Source organism: Agrilus planipennis, unplaced genomic scaffold, assembly GCF_000699045.2.
Source record: "Agrilus planipennis isolate EAB-ADULT unplaced genomic scaffold, Apla_2.0 scaffold176, whole genome shotgun sequence".
Lineage (NCBI taxonomy): Eukaryota > Metazoa > Arthropoda > Insecta > Coleoptera > Buprestidae > Agrilus > Agrilus planipennis.
In genome coordinates this window covers 364,758-382,226 of record NW_020442401.1, presented here as the reverse complement: position 1 = coordinate 382,226, position 17,469 = coordinate 364,758, and the positions used below count along the sequence as shown (strand labels likewise).

The following is a 17,469-nucleotide window of genomic DNA, read 5'->3' as shown; positions in this document are numbered from 1 at the left end:
TTTCAGGAAAAGGACTCATCAATAACGATGGTAAGTTGAAACACAGAATTATTTTGAGATGTAAAACTTAGAAATATCATGTAGGAATACTGGAAGTTCTAATAGGACTTTGAATGTATTAAAATGTGCCCTTTTCAGGGGTGTAAACTATTTTTGAACTAAATAATAAATAAGGGAACTACAGATCTACAAACAGTAGCATTTACTTTTGTTAGATTAAAAGAACTTGGGCCAACATTAAAAATACAAAATTAAATAAATATAATACAATTCAGTGTTCTTTCTGGACCTTTTCAGAAGTCAAGGAGTTCAGGATTATCTACATCACGACGATGGAGCAGTCCCTCACATTTCAGGAAAAGGACTCATCAATAACGATGGTAAGTTGAAACACAGAATTATTTTGAGATGTAAAACTTAGAAATATCATGTAGGAATACTGGAAGTTCTAATAGGACTTTGAATGTATTAAAATGTGCCCTTTTCAGGGGTGTAAACTATTTTTGAACTAAATAATAAATAAGGGAACTACAGATCTACAAACAGTAGCATTTACTTTTGTTAGATTAAAAGAACTTGGGCCAACATTAAAAATACAAAATTAAATAAATATAATACAATTCAGTGTTCTTTCTGGACCTTTTCAGAAGTCAAGGAGTTCAGGATTATCTACATCACGACGATGGAGCAGTCCCTCACATTTCAGGAAAAGGACTCATCAATAACGATGGTAAGTTGAAACACAGAATTATTTTGAGATGTAAAACTTAGAAATATCATGTAGGAATACTGGAAGTTCTAATAGGACTTTGAATGTATTAAAATGTGCCCTTTTCAGGGGTGTAAACTATTTTTGAACTAAATAATAAATAAGGGAACTACAGATCTACAAACAGTAGCATTTACTTTTGTTAGATTAAAAGAACTTGGGCCAACATTAAAAATACAAAATTAAATAAATATAATACAATTCAGTGTTCTTTCTGGACCTTTTCAGAAGTCAAGGAGTTCAGGATTATCTACATCACGACGATGGAGCAGTCCCTCACATTTCAGGAAAAGGACTCATCAATAACGATGGTAAGTTGAAACACAGAATTATTTTGAGATGTAAAACTTAGAAATATCATGTAGGAATACTGGAAGTTCTAATAGGACTTTGAATGTATTAAAATGTGCCCTTTTCAGGGGTGTAAACTATTTTTGAACTAAATAATAAATAAGGGAACTACAGATCTACAAACAGTAGCATTTACTTTTGTTAGATTAAAAGAACTTGGGCCAACATTAAAAATACAAAATTAAATAAATATAATACAATTCAGTGTTCTTTCTGGACCTTTTCAGAAGTCAAGGAGTTCAGGATTATCTACATCACGACGATGGAGCAGTCCCTCACATTTCAGGAAAAGGACTCATCAATAACGATGGTAAGTTGAAACACAGAATTATTTTGAGATGTAAAACTTAGAAATATCATGTAGGAATACTGGAAGTTCTAATAGGACTTTGAATGTATTAAAATGTGCCCTTTTCAGGGGTGTAAACTATTTTTGAACTAAATAATAAATAAGGGAACTACAGATCTACAAACAGTAGCATTTACTTTTGTTAGATTAAAAGAACTTGGGCCAACATTAAAAATACAAAATTAAATAAATATAATACAATTCAGTGTTCTTTCTGGACCTTTTCAGAAGTCAAGGAGTTCAGGATTATCTACATCACGACGATGGAGCAGTCCCTCACATTTCAGGAAAAGGACTCATCAATAACGATGGTAAGTTGAAACACAGAATTATTTTGAGATGTAAAACTTAGAAATATCATGTAGGAATACTGGAAGTTCTAATAGGACTTTGAATGTATTAAAATGTGCCCTTTTCAGGGGTGTAAACTATTTTTGAACTAAATAATAAATAAGGGAACTACAGATCTACAAACAGTAGCATTTACTTTTGTTAGATTAAAAGAACTTGGGCCAACATTAAAAATACAAAATTAAATAAATATAATACAATTCAGTGTTCTTTCTGGACCTTTTCAGAAGTCAAGGAGTTCAGGATTATCTACATCACGACGATGGAGCAGTCCCTCACATTTCAGGAAAAGGACTCATCAATAACGATGGTAAGTTGAAACACAGAATTATTTTGAGATGTAAAACTTAGAAATATCATGTAGGAATACTGGAAGTTCTAATAGGACTTTGAATGTATTAAAATGTGCCCTTTTCAGGGGTGTAAACTATTTTTGAACTAAATAATAAATAAGGGAACTACAGATCTACAAACAGTAGCATTTACTTTTGTTAGATTAAAAGAACTTGGGCCAACATTAAAAATACAAAATTAAATAAATATAATACAATTCAGTGTTCTTTCTGGACCTTTTCAGAAGTCAAGGAGTTCAGGATTATCTACATCACGACGATGGAGCAGTCCCTCACATTTCAGGAAAAGGACTCATCAATAACGATGGTAAGTTGAAACACAGAATTATTTTGAGATGTAAAACTTAGAAATATCATGTAGGAATACTGGAAGTTCTAATAGGACTTTGAATGTATTAAAATGTGCCCTTTTCAGGGGTGTAAACTATTTTTGAACTAAATAATAAATAAGGGAACTACAGATCTACAAACAGTAGCATTTACTTTTGTTAGATTAAAAGAACTTGGGCCAACATTAAAAATACAAAATTAAATAAATATAATACAATTCAGTGTTCTTTCTGGACCTTTTCAGAAGTCAAGGAGTTCAGGATTATCTACATCACGACGATGGAGCAGTCCCTCACATTTCAGGAAAAGGACTCATCAATAACGATGGTAAGTTGAAACACAGAATTATTTTGAGATGTAAAACTTAGAAATATCATGTAGGAATACTGGAAGTTCTAATAGGACTTTGAATGTATTAAAATGTGCCCTTTTCAGGGGTGTAAACTATTTTTGAACTAAATAATAAATAAGGGAACTACAGATCTACAAACAGTAGCATTTACTTTTGTTAGATTAAAAGAACTTGGGCCAACATTAAAAATACAAAATTAAATAAATATAATACAATTCAGTGTTCTTTCTGGACCTTTTCAGAAGTCAAGGAGTTCAGGATTATCTACATCACGACGATGGAGCAGTCCCTCACATTTCAGGAAAAGGACTCATCAATAACGATGGTAAGTTGAAACACAGAATTATTTTGAGATGTAAAACTTAGAAATATCATGTAGGAATACTGGAAGTTCTAATAGGACTTTGAATGTATTAAAATGTGCCCTTTTCAGGGGTGTAAACTATTTTTGAACTAAATAATAAATAAGGGAACTACAGATCTACAAACAGTAGCATTTACTTTTGTTAGATTAAAAGAACTTGGGCCAACATTAAAAATACAAAATTAAATAAATATAATACAATTCAGTGTTCTTTCTGGACCTTTTCAGAAGTCAAGGAGTTCAGGATTATCTACATCACGACGATGGAGCAGTCCCTCACATTTCAGGAAAAGGACTCATCAATAACGATGGTAAGTTGAAACACAGAATTATTTTGAGATGTAAAACTTAGAAATATCATGTAGGAATACTGGAAGTTCTAATAGGACTTTGAATGTATTAAAATGTGCCCTTTTCAGGGGTGTAAACTATTTTTGAACTAAATAATAAATAAGGGAACTACAGATCTACAAACAGTAGCATTTACTTTTGTTAGATTAAAAGAACTTGGGCCAACATTAAAAATACAAAATTAAATAAATATAATACAATTCAGTGTTCTTTCTGGACCTTTTCAGAAGTCAAGGAGTTCAGGATTATCTACATCACGACGATGGAGCAGTCCCTCACATTTCAGGAAAAGGACTCATCAATAACGATGGTAAGTTGAAACACAGAATTATTTTGAGATGTAAAACTTAGAAATATCATGTAGGAATACTGGAAGTTCTAATAGGACTTTGAATGTATTAAAATGTGCCCTTTTCAGGGGTGTAAACTATTTTTGAACTAAATAATAAATAAGGGAACTACAGATCTACAAACAGTAGCATTTACTTTTGTTAGATTAAAAGAACTTGGGCCAACATTAAAAATACAAAATTAAATAAATATAATACAATTCAGTGTTCTTTCTGGACCTTTTCAGAAGTCAAGGAGTTCAGGATTATCTACATCACGACGATGGAGCAGTCCCTCACATTTCAGGAAAAGGACTCATCAATAACGATGGTAAGTTGAAACACAGAATTATTTTGAGATGTAAAACTTAGAAATATCATGTAGGAATACTGGAAGTTCTAATAGGACTTTGAATGTATTAAAATGTGCCCTTTTCAGGGGTGTAAACTATTTTTGAACTAAATAATAAATAAGGGAACTACAGATCTACAAACAGTAGCATTTACTTTTGTTAGATTAAAAGAACTTGGGCCAACATTAAAAATACAAAATTAAATAAATATAATACAATTCAGTGTTCTTTCTGGACCTTTTCAGAAGTCAAGGAGTTCAGGATTATCTACATCACGACGATGGAGCAGTCCCTCACATTTCAGGAAAAGGACTCATCAATAACGATGGTAAGTTGAAACACAGAATTATTTTGAGATGTAAAACTTAGAAATATCATGTAGGAATACTGGAAGTTCTAATAGGACTTTGAATGTATTAAAATGTGCCCTTTTCAGGGGTGTAAACTATTTTTGAACTAAATAATAAATAAGGGAACTACAGATCTACAAACAGTAGCATTTACTTTTGTTAGATTAAAAGAACTTGGGCCAACATTAAAAATACAAAATTAAATAAATATAATACAATTCAGTGTTCTTTCTGGACCTTTTCAGAAGTCAAGGAGTTCAGGATTATCTACATCACGACGATGGAGCAGTCCCTCACATTTCAGGAAAAGGACTCATCAATAACGATGGTAAGTTGAAACACAGAATTATTTTGAGATGTAAAACTTAGAAATATCATGTAGGAATACTGGAAGTTCTAATAGGACTTTGAATGTATTAAAATGTGCCCTTTTCAGGGGTGTAAACTATTTTTGAACTAAATAATAAATAAGGGAACTACAGATCTACAAACAGTAGCATTTACTTTTGTTAGATTAAAAGAACTTGGGCCAACATTAAAAATACAAAATTAAATAAATATAATACAATTCAGTGTTCTTTCTGGACCTTTTCAGAAGTCAAGGAGTTCAGGATTATCTACATCACGACGATGGAGCAGTCCCTCACATTTCAGGAAAAGGACTCATCAATAACGATGGTAAGTTGAAACACAGAATTATTTTGAGATGTAAAACTTAGAAATATCATGTAGGAATACTGGAAGTTCTAATAGGACTTTGAATGTATTAAAATGTGCCCTTTTCAGGGGTGTAAACTATTTTTGAACTAAATAATAAATAAGGGAACTACAGATCTACAAACAGTAGCATTTACTTTTGTTAGATTAAAAGAACTTGGGCCAACATTAAAAATACAAAATTAAATAAATATAATACAATTCAGTGTTCTTTCTGGACCTTTTCAGAAGTCAAGGAGTTCAGGATTATCTACATCACGACGATGGAGCAGTCCCTCACATTTCAGGAAAAGGACTCATCAATAACGATGGTAAGTTGAAACACAGAATTATTTTGAGATGTAAAACTTAGAAATATCATGTAGGAATACTGGAAGTTCTAATAGGACTTTGAATGTATTAAAATGTGCCCTTTTCAGGGGTGTAAACTATTTTTGAACTAAATAATAAATAAGGGAACTACAGATCTACAAACAGTAGCATTTACTTTTGTTAGATTAAAAGAACTTGGGCCAACATTAAAAATACAAAATTAAATAAATATAATACAATTCAGTGTTCTTTCTGGACCTTTTCAGAAGTCAAGGAGTTCAGGATTATCTACATCACGACGATGGAGCAGTCCCTCACATTTCAGGAAAAGGACTCATCAATAACGATGGTAAGTTGAAACACAGAATTATTTTGAGATGTAAAACTTAGAAATATCATGTAGGAATACTGGAAGTTCTAATAGGACTTTGAATGTATTAAAATGTGCCCTTTTCAGGGGTGTAAACTATTTTTGAACTAAATAATAAATAAGGGAACTACAGATCTACAAACAGTAGCATTTACTTTTGTTAGATTAAAAGAACTTGGGCCAACATTAAAAATACAAAATTAAATAAATATAATACAATTCAGTGTTCTTTCTGGACCGTTTCAGAAGTCAAGGAGTTCAGGATTATCTACATCACGACGATGGAGCAGTCCCTCACATTTCAGGAAAAGGACTCAGCAACAACGATGGTAAGTTAAAACGCAGAATTATTTTGAGATATAGAACTTAAAAATATCATGTAGCAAAAGTGTCAGTTCCATTAGGATTTTGAATATATAAAAACGTGTCCTTTTCAGGGGTGTAATCTATTTTTGAACTAAATCATAAATAAGGGAACTGCAGATCTACAAATAGTAGCAGTTACTTTTGTTAGATTAAAAGAAGTTGGACCTACATTGAAAATACAAATAAATATAATACAATTCAGTGTTTTTTCTGGACCTTTTCAGAAGTCAAGGAGTTCAGGATTATCTATATCACGACGATGGAGCAGTCCCTCACATTTCAGGAAAAGGACTCATCAATCAAACAGTAGCATTTACTTTTGTTAGATTAAAAGAACTTGGGCCAACATTAAAAATACAAAATTAAATAAATATAATACAATTCAATGTTTTTTTTGGACCTTTTCAGAAGTCAAGGAGTTCAGGATTATCTACATCACGACGATGGGGCAGACCCTCACATTTCAGGAAAAGGACTCAGCGACGAAAATGGTAAGTTGAAAGACAGAATTATTTTAAGATGTAGAACTTAGAAATATCCTATAGGAAAACTGAAAGTTCCTTTAAAATTTTGAGTGTATAGAAATATACCCTTTTCAAGAGTGCAAACTATTTTTGAACTAAATTTTAAATTTTAAAGGAAACTACAGATCTACGAAAAGTTGCATCTGGTTTTCGTAATATCAAAAAAAGGAGTACATTACAAATTACAAAATTAATCAAATATAATACAATTCAGTAAACTTTCTGGGCCTTTTTAGAAGTAGAGGAATTCAAAATTCAATGCAAAGTCCTACAAAGTGTTGTTTATTTAGCTAGATTAGGGTAAAGAGTAATTTTTGGAATTATTTTTGTTATACACAGATATTTTATTTTAGAATATTTTTTCTGTACATAAAGCCACGCATGTTTGTGCTTGTAAATGGTTTAAGTAGATTATACATTGAATTTAAACTATTTGTGAGCTAATTGAGGTTTTGCAATATGTGAAGTTTGTTCTTATTATATTACATTTATTAAAATTCAAATCTTTGCTGGCATTCGGAATGTATGGTGGCCGATTTTGTAAATATCTATCATATAATTACTTCTTTAAAAATTTTTTGTTAGACACTGTCAGTCCTGAAACACTTTAATTGTTTTTGTTCTTAATTATTACTTTTTATAACAATTTTTTTTCACTTCTTGCAGAAATTAAAATGCTGTCTTGTTTATTTTCATGAAAAATTCCTCTGTTTATCATTCATAGTATTTTTTTGAACATTTATTAGACATTAAACTTTTATCAGTTATTTATTAATTATTAAATTTTATTTAACACAAATTGTCAAATTAACATACCTATTTACATACCTACATTTCTTTAGTTTCTTAATTAACTTCTCATTAATTTTACATCTGTTTTCGCGTCAGGTGAATTACTAATGGACATTTTCTATTCAATACCTAGCTTGTCATTTGTTTATGAATATTACTTTTTTATTTTTGTATTGGTATTTAAATTTGCAGAAGTTCAACATAACTANAAGTAATCGAAGCTGTAAATGGTTATTTTGAGGAGCTTGACGAATCAGTCTATAGAGATGGCATTAATAGACTGGAACACCGCTATGAGAAATGTATCAGCCTTGGAGGAGATTATGTTGAGAAATAAAAAAAAAAAATTTTTAAAAACCTTGTTTTTCTTGGTCAGGCCGGAAACTTATCAATCCATCCTCGTACTTAAACGACCGAATGCGAGAGCAAGGCATTTTGGTCGTTTTAATATATTAAATAGAAATTAAACGTTTGTTTTCAAAACTAATGGCTTATTTGTATTAAAATTAAACTTATTTAAATTTGTATTACAAAGAGAATCTATTGGACGCGACAGCAAGCCATTTTGGTCGTTTTTATATATTAAATAGAAATTAAACGTTTGTTTTCAAAACTAATGCAATGTATGCTTGAACGGTCGATCGAGAAAACTAGACATTTTTCTGGTTTTAATATAAAGAGCAATTAATAATTTGTTTTGAGAATTAAAGAATTTTTGTATGACTGAAACTTTTTTAAACTTGGATTTTAAAGAAAAGGCGTTAGTAAATTTATTCTCTAATATGTGGNCAGTAGCATTTACTTTTGTTAGATTAAAAGAACTTGGGCCAACATTAAAAATACAAAATTAAATAAATATAATACAATTCAGTGTTCTTTCTGGACCTTTTCAGAAGTCAAGGAGTTCAGGATTATCTACATCACGACGATGGAGCAGTCCCTCACATTTCAGGAAAAGGACTCATCAATAACGATGGTAAGTTGAAACACAGAATTATTTTGAGATGTAAAACTTAGAAATATCATGTAGGAATACTGGAAGTTCTAATAGGACTTTGAATGTATTAAAATGTGCCCTTTTCAGGGGTGTAAACTATTTTTGAACTAAATAATAAATAAGGGAACTACAGATCTACAAACAGTAGCATTTACTTTTGTTAGATTAAAAGAACTTGGGCCAACATTAAAAATACAAAATTAAATAAATATAATACAATTCAGTGTTCTTTCTGGACCTTTTCAGAAGTCAAGGAGTTCAGGATTATCTACATCACGACGATGGAGCAGTCCCTCACATTTCAGGAAAAGGACTCATCAATAACGATGGTAAGTTGAAACACAGAATTATTTTGAGATGTAAAACTTAGAAATATCATGTAGGAATACTGGAAGTTCTAATAGGACTTTGAATGTATTAAAATGTGCCCTTTTCAGGGGTGTAAACTATTTTTGAACTAAATAATAAATAAGGGAACTACAGATCTACAAACAGTAGCATTTACTTTTGTTAGATTAAAAGAACTTGGGCCAACATTAAAAATACAAAATTAAATAAATATAATACAATTCAGTGTTCTTTCTGGACCTTTTCAGAAGTCAAGGAGTTCAGGATTATCTACATCACGACGATGGAGCAGTCCCTCACATTTCAGGAAAAGGACTCATCAATAACGATGGTAAGTTGAAACACAGAATTATTTTGAGATGTAAAACTTAGAAATATCATGTAGGAATACTGGAAGTTCTAATAGGACTTTGAATGTATTAAAATGTGCCCTTTTCAGGGGTGTAAACTATTTTTGAACTAAATAATAAATAAGGGAACTACAGATCTACAAACAGTAGCATTTACTTTTGTTAGATTAAAAGAACTTGGGCCAACATTAAAAATACAAAATTAAATAAATATAATACAATTCAGTGTTCTTTCTGGACCTTTTCAGAAGTCAAGGAGTTCAGGATTATCTACATCACGACGATGGAGCAGTCCCTCACATTTCAGGAAAAGGACTCATCAATAACGATGGTAAGTTGAAACACAGAATTATTTTGAGATGTAAAACTTAGAAATATCATGTAGGAATACTGGAAGTTCTAATAGGACTTTGAATGTATTAAAATGTGCCCTTTTCAGGGGTGTAAACTATTTTTGAACTAAATAATAAATAAGGGAACTACAGATCTACAAACAGTAGCATTTACTTTTGTTAGATTAAAAGAACTTGGGCCAACATTAAAAATACAAAATTAAATAAATATAATACAATTCAGTGTTTTTTTTGGACCTTTTCAGAAGTCAAGGAGTTCAGGATTATCTACATCACGACGATGGAGCAGACCCTCACATTTCAGGAAAAGGACTCAGCGACGAAAATGGTAAGTTGAAAGACAGAATTATTTTAAGATGTAGAACTTAGAAATATCCTATAGGAAAACTGAAAGTTCCTTTAAAATTTTGAGTGTATAGAAATATACCCTTTTCAAGAGTGCAAACTATTTTTGAACTAAATTTTAAATTTTAAAGGAAACTACAGATCTACGAAAAGTTGCATCTGGTTTTCGTAATATCAAAAAAAGGAGTACATTACAAATTACAAAATTAATCAAATATAATACAATTCAGTAAACTTTCTGGGCCTTTTTAGAAGTAGAGGAATTCAAAATTCAATGCAAAGTCCTACAAAGTGTTGTTTATTTAGCTAGATTAGGGTAAAGAGTAATTTTTGGAATTATTTTTGTTATACACAGATATTTTATTTTAGAATATTTTTTCTGTACATAAAGCCACGCATGTTTGTGCTTGTAAATGGTTTAAATATCATGTAGGAATACTGAAAGTTCTAATAGGACTTTGAATGTATTAAAATGTGCCCTTTTCAGGGGTGTAAACTATTTTTGAACTAAATAATAATTAATAATAATAATTAATACTGTTTAGGACTATTAAAGTATTCTGAGAATGAATGATACACAATTACGATCGAATAAAGTCCATCACTTAGTCTTAATGACAAAAGGATCATTTCTCTATTTAAAAAATATTAAAAATTGACCACAACCACCCCGATAATCGAGAGCTTTTAAACAATGAAACTGCTTTCAACTGTAATTTGTTAATTTCCCAAATCAGCCCCTACGAACAATTAAATACAGACATTAACACATTATCCTTGTAATACAAGGTAAAAAAGGGTTATTTCATACAAAAATGCCTTAGTATTCAAGACAAATTTTTAATTACTAAACGCAACTAGGTTTTCTAATCTAATCGACAAATGCAGCCTTGTTAAAAAAGATATTAAAAGTAGACCACAATCACCACGATGATAGTATAGCTTAAAAGCAATGAAAGAGCTTTCAGCCTTATTTATGTCGTTATTTTTTGAAATTAGATCCTACATATTACAGAATAGAAACAAACACATTCTCCTTGTNCTTAGAAATATCATGTAGGAATACTGGAAGTTCTAATAGGACTTTGAATGTATTAAAATGTGCCCTTTTCAGGGGTGTAAACTATTTTTGAACTAAATAATAAATAAGGGAACTACAGATCTACAAACAGTAGCATTTACTTTTGTTAGATTAAAAGAACTTGGGCCAACATTAAAAATACAAAATTAAATAAATATAATACAATTCAGTGTTCTTTCTGGACCTTTTCAGAAGTCAAGGAGTTCAGGATTATCTACATCACGACGATGGAGCAGTCCCTCACATTTCAGGAAAAGGACTCATCAATAACGATGGTAAGTTGAAACACAGAATTATTTTGAGATGTAAAACTTAGAAATATCATGTAGGAATACTGGAAGTTCTAATAGGACTTTGAATGTATTAAAATGTGCCCTTTTCAGGGGTGTAAACTATTTTTGAACTAAATAATAAATAAGGGAACTACAGATCTACAAACAGTAGCATTTACTTTTGTTAGATTAAAAGAACTTGGGCCAACATTAAAAATACAAAATTAAATAAATATAATACAATTCAGTGTTCTTTCTGGACCTTTTCAGAAGTCAAGGAGTTCAGGATTATCTACATCACGACGATGGAGCAGTCCCTCACATTTCAGGAAAAGGACTCATCAATAACGATGGTAAGTTGAAACACAGAATTATTTTGAGATGTAAAACTTAGAAATATCATGTAGGAATACTGGAAGTTCTAATAGGACTTTGAATGTATTAAAATGTGCCCTTTTCAGGGGTGTAAACTATTTTTGAACTAAATAATAAATAAGGGAACTACAGATCTACAAACAGTAGCATTTACTTTTGTTAGATTAAAAGAACTTGGGCCAACATTAAAAATACAAAATTAAATAAATATAATACAATTCAGTGTTCTTTCTGGACCTTTTCAGAAGTCAAGGAGTTCAGGATTATCTACATCACGACGATGGAGCAGTCCCTCACATTTCAGGAAAAGGACTCATCAATAACGATGGTAAGTTGAAACACAGAATTATTTTGAGATGTAAAACTTAGAAATATCATGTAGGAATACTGGAAGTTCTAATAGGACTTTGAATGTATTAAAATGTGCCCTTTTCAGGGGTGTAAACTATTTTTGAACTAAATAATAAATAAGGGAACTACAGATCTACAAACAGTAGCATTTACTTTTGTTAGATTAAAAGAACTTGGGCCAACATTAAAAATACAAAATTAAATAAATATAATACAATTCAGTGTTCTTTCTGGACCTTTTCAGAAGTCAAGGAGTTCAGGATTATCTACATCACGACGATGGAGCAGTCCCTCACATTTCAGGAAAAGGACTCATCAATAACGATGGTAAGTTGAAACACAGAATTATTTTGAGATGTAAAACTTAGAAATATCATGTAGGAATACTGGAAGTTCTAATAGGACTTTGAATGTATTAAAATGTGCCCTTTTCAGGGGTGTAAACTATTTTTGAACTAAATAATAAATAAGGGAACTACAGATCTACAAACAGTAGCATTTACTTTTGTTAGATTAAAAGAACTTGGGCCAACATTAAAAATACAAAATTAAATAAATATAATACAATTCAGTGTTCTTTCTGGACCTTTTCAGAAGTCAAGGAGTTCAGGATTATCTACATCACGACGATGGAGCAGTCCCTCACATTTCAGGAAAAGGACTCATCAATAACGATGGTAAGTTGAAACACAGAATTATTTTGAGATGTAAAACTTAGAAATATCATGTAGGAATACTGGAAGTTCTAATAGGACTTTGAATGTATTAAAATGTGCCCTTTTCAGGGGTGTAAACTATTTTTGAACTAAATAATAAATAAGGGAACTACAGATCTACAAACAGTAGCATTTACTTTTGTTAGATTAAAAGAACTTGGGCCAACATTAAAAATACAAAATTAAATAAATATAATACAATTCAGTGTTCTTTCTGGACCTTTTCAGAAGTCAAGGAGTTCAGGATTATCTACATCACGACGATGGAGCAGTCCCTCACATTTCAGGAAAAGGACTCAGCAACAACGATGGTAAGTTAAAACGCAGAATTATTTTGAGATATAGAACTTAAAAATATCATGTAGCAAAAGTGTCAGTTCCATTAGGATTTTGAATATATAAAAACGTGTCCTTTTCAGGGGTGTAATCTATTTTTGAACTAAATCATAAATAAGGGAACTGCAGATCTACAAATAGTAGCAGTTACTTTTGTTAGATTAAAAGAAGTTGGACCTACATTGAAAATACAAATAAATATAATACAATTCAATGTTTTTTTTGGACCTTTTCAGAAGTCAAGGAGTTCAGGATTATCTACATCACGACGATGGAGCAGACCCTCACATTTCAGGAAAAGGACTCAGCGACGAAAATGGTAAGTTGAAAGACAGAATTATTTTAAGATGTAGAACTTAGAAATATCCTATAGGAAAACTGAAAGTTCCTTTAAAATTTTGAGTGTATAGAAATATACCCTTTTCAAGAGTGCAAACTATTTTTGAACTAAATTTTAAATTTTAAAGGAAACTACAGATCTACGAAAAGTTGCATCTGGTTTTCGTAATATCAAAAAAAGGAGTACATTACAAATTACAAAATTAATCAAATATAATACAATTCAGTAAACTTTCTGGGCCTTTTTAGAAGTAGAGGAATTCAAAATTCAATGCAAAGTCCTACAAAGTGTTGTTTATTTAGCTAGATTAGGGTAAAGAGTAATTTTTGGAATTATTTTTGTTATACACAGATATTTTATTTTAGAATATTTTTTCTGTACATAAAGCCACGCATGTTTGTGCTTGTAAATGGTTTAAGTAGATTATACATTGAATTTAAACTATTTGTGAGCTAATTGAGGTTTTGCAATATGTGAAGTTTGTTCTTATTATATTACATTTATTAAAATTCAAATCTTTGCTGGCATTCGGAATGTATGGTGGCCGATTTTGTAAATATCTATCATATAATTACTTCTTTAAAAATTTTTTGTTAGACACTGTCAGTCCTGAAACACTTTAATTGTTTTTGTTCTTAATTATTACTTTTTATAACAATTTTTTTTCACTTCTTGCAGAAATTAAAATGCTGTCTTGTTTATTTTCATGAAAAATTCCTCTGTTTATCATTCATAGTATTTTTTTGAACATTTATTAGACATTAAACTTTTATCAGTTATTTATTAATTATTAAATTTTATTTAACACAAATTGTCAAATTAACATACCTATTTACATACCTACATTTCTTTAGTTTCTTAATTAACTTCTCATTAATTTTACATCTGTTTTCGCGTCAGGTGAATTACTAATGGACATTTTCTATTCAATACCTAGCTTGTCATTTGTTTATGAATATTACTTTTTTATTTTTGTATTGGTATTTAAATTTGCAGAAGTTCAACATAACTATCTTTTGAGATAAGCAATTTTTAACTTTGGGGTAATTTTTCGACATTTAATTTTTAATAATTTCCTTATCAGTGACTTACAGCACTTATATACAATAATAATTGATTTATGAAATGTTTTATTGATTACAAGGACCAACTTATTGAACATTAACTCACATTCTAATTTGTAATTTAATAGTAAATGTTCAAGTTGCTCCTATTCTGATCAGTAATACTTTTTATAAAAAATCATATTGGTGAACGATGTCAAAACTATTTATATGATTGAATGTATGCATTTTAACGAGATCAGTTCGAAATAATAGTTTGTTTTTATTTCTAACAGATATAGAAATGCAAGGATCATACTTGTTTTCTTAGTTTTGATTAAGTTATCGTGTTTTTATTTTCATTCATAACATTATTTCCACGTGAAAACTTTTGTCGTATTTATTTCTGTTTCACACAGACTTTTGTTTAAATTTACAAGAACACATTTCACTTTATCGTAGCTTTCTGTTATTTTCTCTAGTCTTTTTACAATTAATTTGGATCACTTTTCTTTTTAATTGTATTTAACATTTCAATTACACATTTCTTATGCTTATTAAATGCCTTTTGCTTGTCTTCCTTTTTTTCTTTCTAGTTAAAAATAATTCTTCCATGTTTAGTTTGTATTACAATTTGTAAAACGATTAATCAGAAAACTTTTTTTTAACTTTTGATTTACAACAAGGGAATTTTATTTTTGTTGCAGTACGACCATCAGGATGGACGTCGTTCTTCACTGTCTCTCAGGAGCTACTACTTCTGGGCGTCGCCGTTGTTCCTTCACCGTCTCTCAGAAGACATCGGTGTGTCGCGTGTGATATCGGTCGGGAGTGTTCTGGAGCTTCGAGTTTCGAACTTGGAAGCCTCCAATACCCGGAATCTTGGAAATTTCGAGATTCTGAGTCTTGGAAACTTCGAAATTCGAATCTCAAGGCCTCCAAAACGAGAGGTGCTCGGCATCTTTCGTTCTGGAGACTTTTGGGATACGTATTTCGGGGTTTCTGAAACTCAGCATCTCGAAACTTCCAAATTTCGTGCACTGGAGACTTCCAGTTCGAACTTGAAAATCCAACGTCTGGGCCTTGTCCCGGACGGTCTTCGAATCACAAAACCTTTCGCACTAAACCTGGTAGACGTGAAAAATTCATTTTTGTCCTTTTTTTATTTGAAAATAAAACGATAACATGGGTTTTCATTCTTTTATTTGGTGTATCTGCCCCTTCCCCAGTATCCCCGCCCCCTCCCCACATTCACACACACATTCTCACACGCATTCACACACGCATTCACACGCATTCTCACGCTCATTCGCACACACATTCTCTCACACATTCACACTCACCCGCATTAGTAATGAAAGAGATTAAGAATGCAGGAGGATGAAGAGGACTATGAGAGTTAACCCTCATGCATTCTCAGTCTCTCTCATTACCTTTCACTAGTACATTCTCTCACCCATTTTCTCACACATTCGTACTTACCCTCACTTAGTAATGAGAAAGATTAAGAATACAGGAGGGTTAATAGGACTCTGACAGTTAACCCTCATGCATTCTCAGTCTCTCTCATTACCTTTCACTAGTACTTTCTCTCACACATTCGTACTTACCCCCACTTAGTAATGAAAGAGACTAAGAATGCAACAGAGTTAATATGACTGTGACAATTAACCCTCAAGCATTCTTAGTTTCTCCCTCTCTTAATAACTTTCTTCCTCACTTTCTCACACACATACCCACAGGCATTTTCATTCTTACACTTAATCCCTATCAGACATTTGTTCCCTGTTCTGTTTCTCTCTTTACCTTTCTTCCTCACTCAAACCCTTACCCTCACAAGTACTTCCAATTTCTCATTTCATTCTCATACTTAACTCACACCCCTCCTTTCGCACTCACCCACGTTAGCAATGGGAAAGAACAAGAATACAACATAAGGGTTGACAGCAACATTGCAGTTAACCCTCGTACATTCTTGGTCTCTCTCATTACCCTTATCAGTCTCTGTCTCACCCTCACACGCATTTGCAGTCTATCATTGCAGTCTCATACTATAACACTTTTTCCTATCATTTTCTCCCCAAAATAAATCCCCTGATTTCCCCTGGTTTATTACCATTACCATGATAGAATATTTATAAGAACAGTTTTATAAAACTAGNTAACAAATGTCTCAATGTGTAATAGTTAAAACAACTTACAATTCCAGGTTCATAATCTAAATTAATTCATTTTCCTACTTCTGAAGAAGATGGAAAACTCCTCGGTGGTTAAAGGACGTATTGGAATATCAATCTATAATTATTACCATCTAAACTCTGAATCATTCGAAGAAAAAAATTAATCAATAACAAATGTTTCAATGTGTAATAGTTAAAACAACTTACAATTTCAAGTTCATAATCCCTCGCATATTTTAACCGTTCATATTTCTAGAGCTTCTATAAATATATAAATACATAAATCATTTGAATATAAATAAAGATCAATTTTTAAAGTGGTTTTATTGCCTTCTTTACGTTATCCTGCTGATATTTTTTCATATTTCCTTAAACTGATTACAAAGTATCCTAAAATATAAGGTAAGTAATCAACAAGAGTTGTATTTATATTTAAATACCCAAGGATTACCCTTAACTAGAAAAATGTTGCTAATAAAAAAAATGTATAACTAAATCCACAAATTCAAATTATTAAACACGTAGGTACATCGAAAATGAAATACATGCATTCAAAGGTAAATGTTGACTTATTTTAAGAACAAAAGTATTGAAAACCAAATATCGTAAACATGTGTAAAAAGAGGCACAATCAAATTAATGACATTAATTTCAATTGAATACAATAAACAAACAAAAAGTTTTTACGTTAAATAAAAA

At 31.0% G+C, this 17,469-nt stretch overlaps 1 long non-coding RNA gene across 1 annotated transcript; it reads left to right on the top strand.

The window, feature by feature from the left end:
- Positions 1 to 2,439: 2,439 nt before the first annotated feature.
- Positions 2,440 to 6,666, top strand: LOC112906265. Its single transcript, XR_003232234.1, has 3 exons — positions 2,440 to 2,480; positions 6,248 to 6,330; positions 6,592 to 6,666. It is a non-coding gene; the product is annotated as an uncharacterized LOC112906265 (long non-coding RNA).
- Positions 6,667 to 17,469: the final 10,803 nt, after the last annotated feature.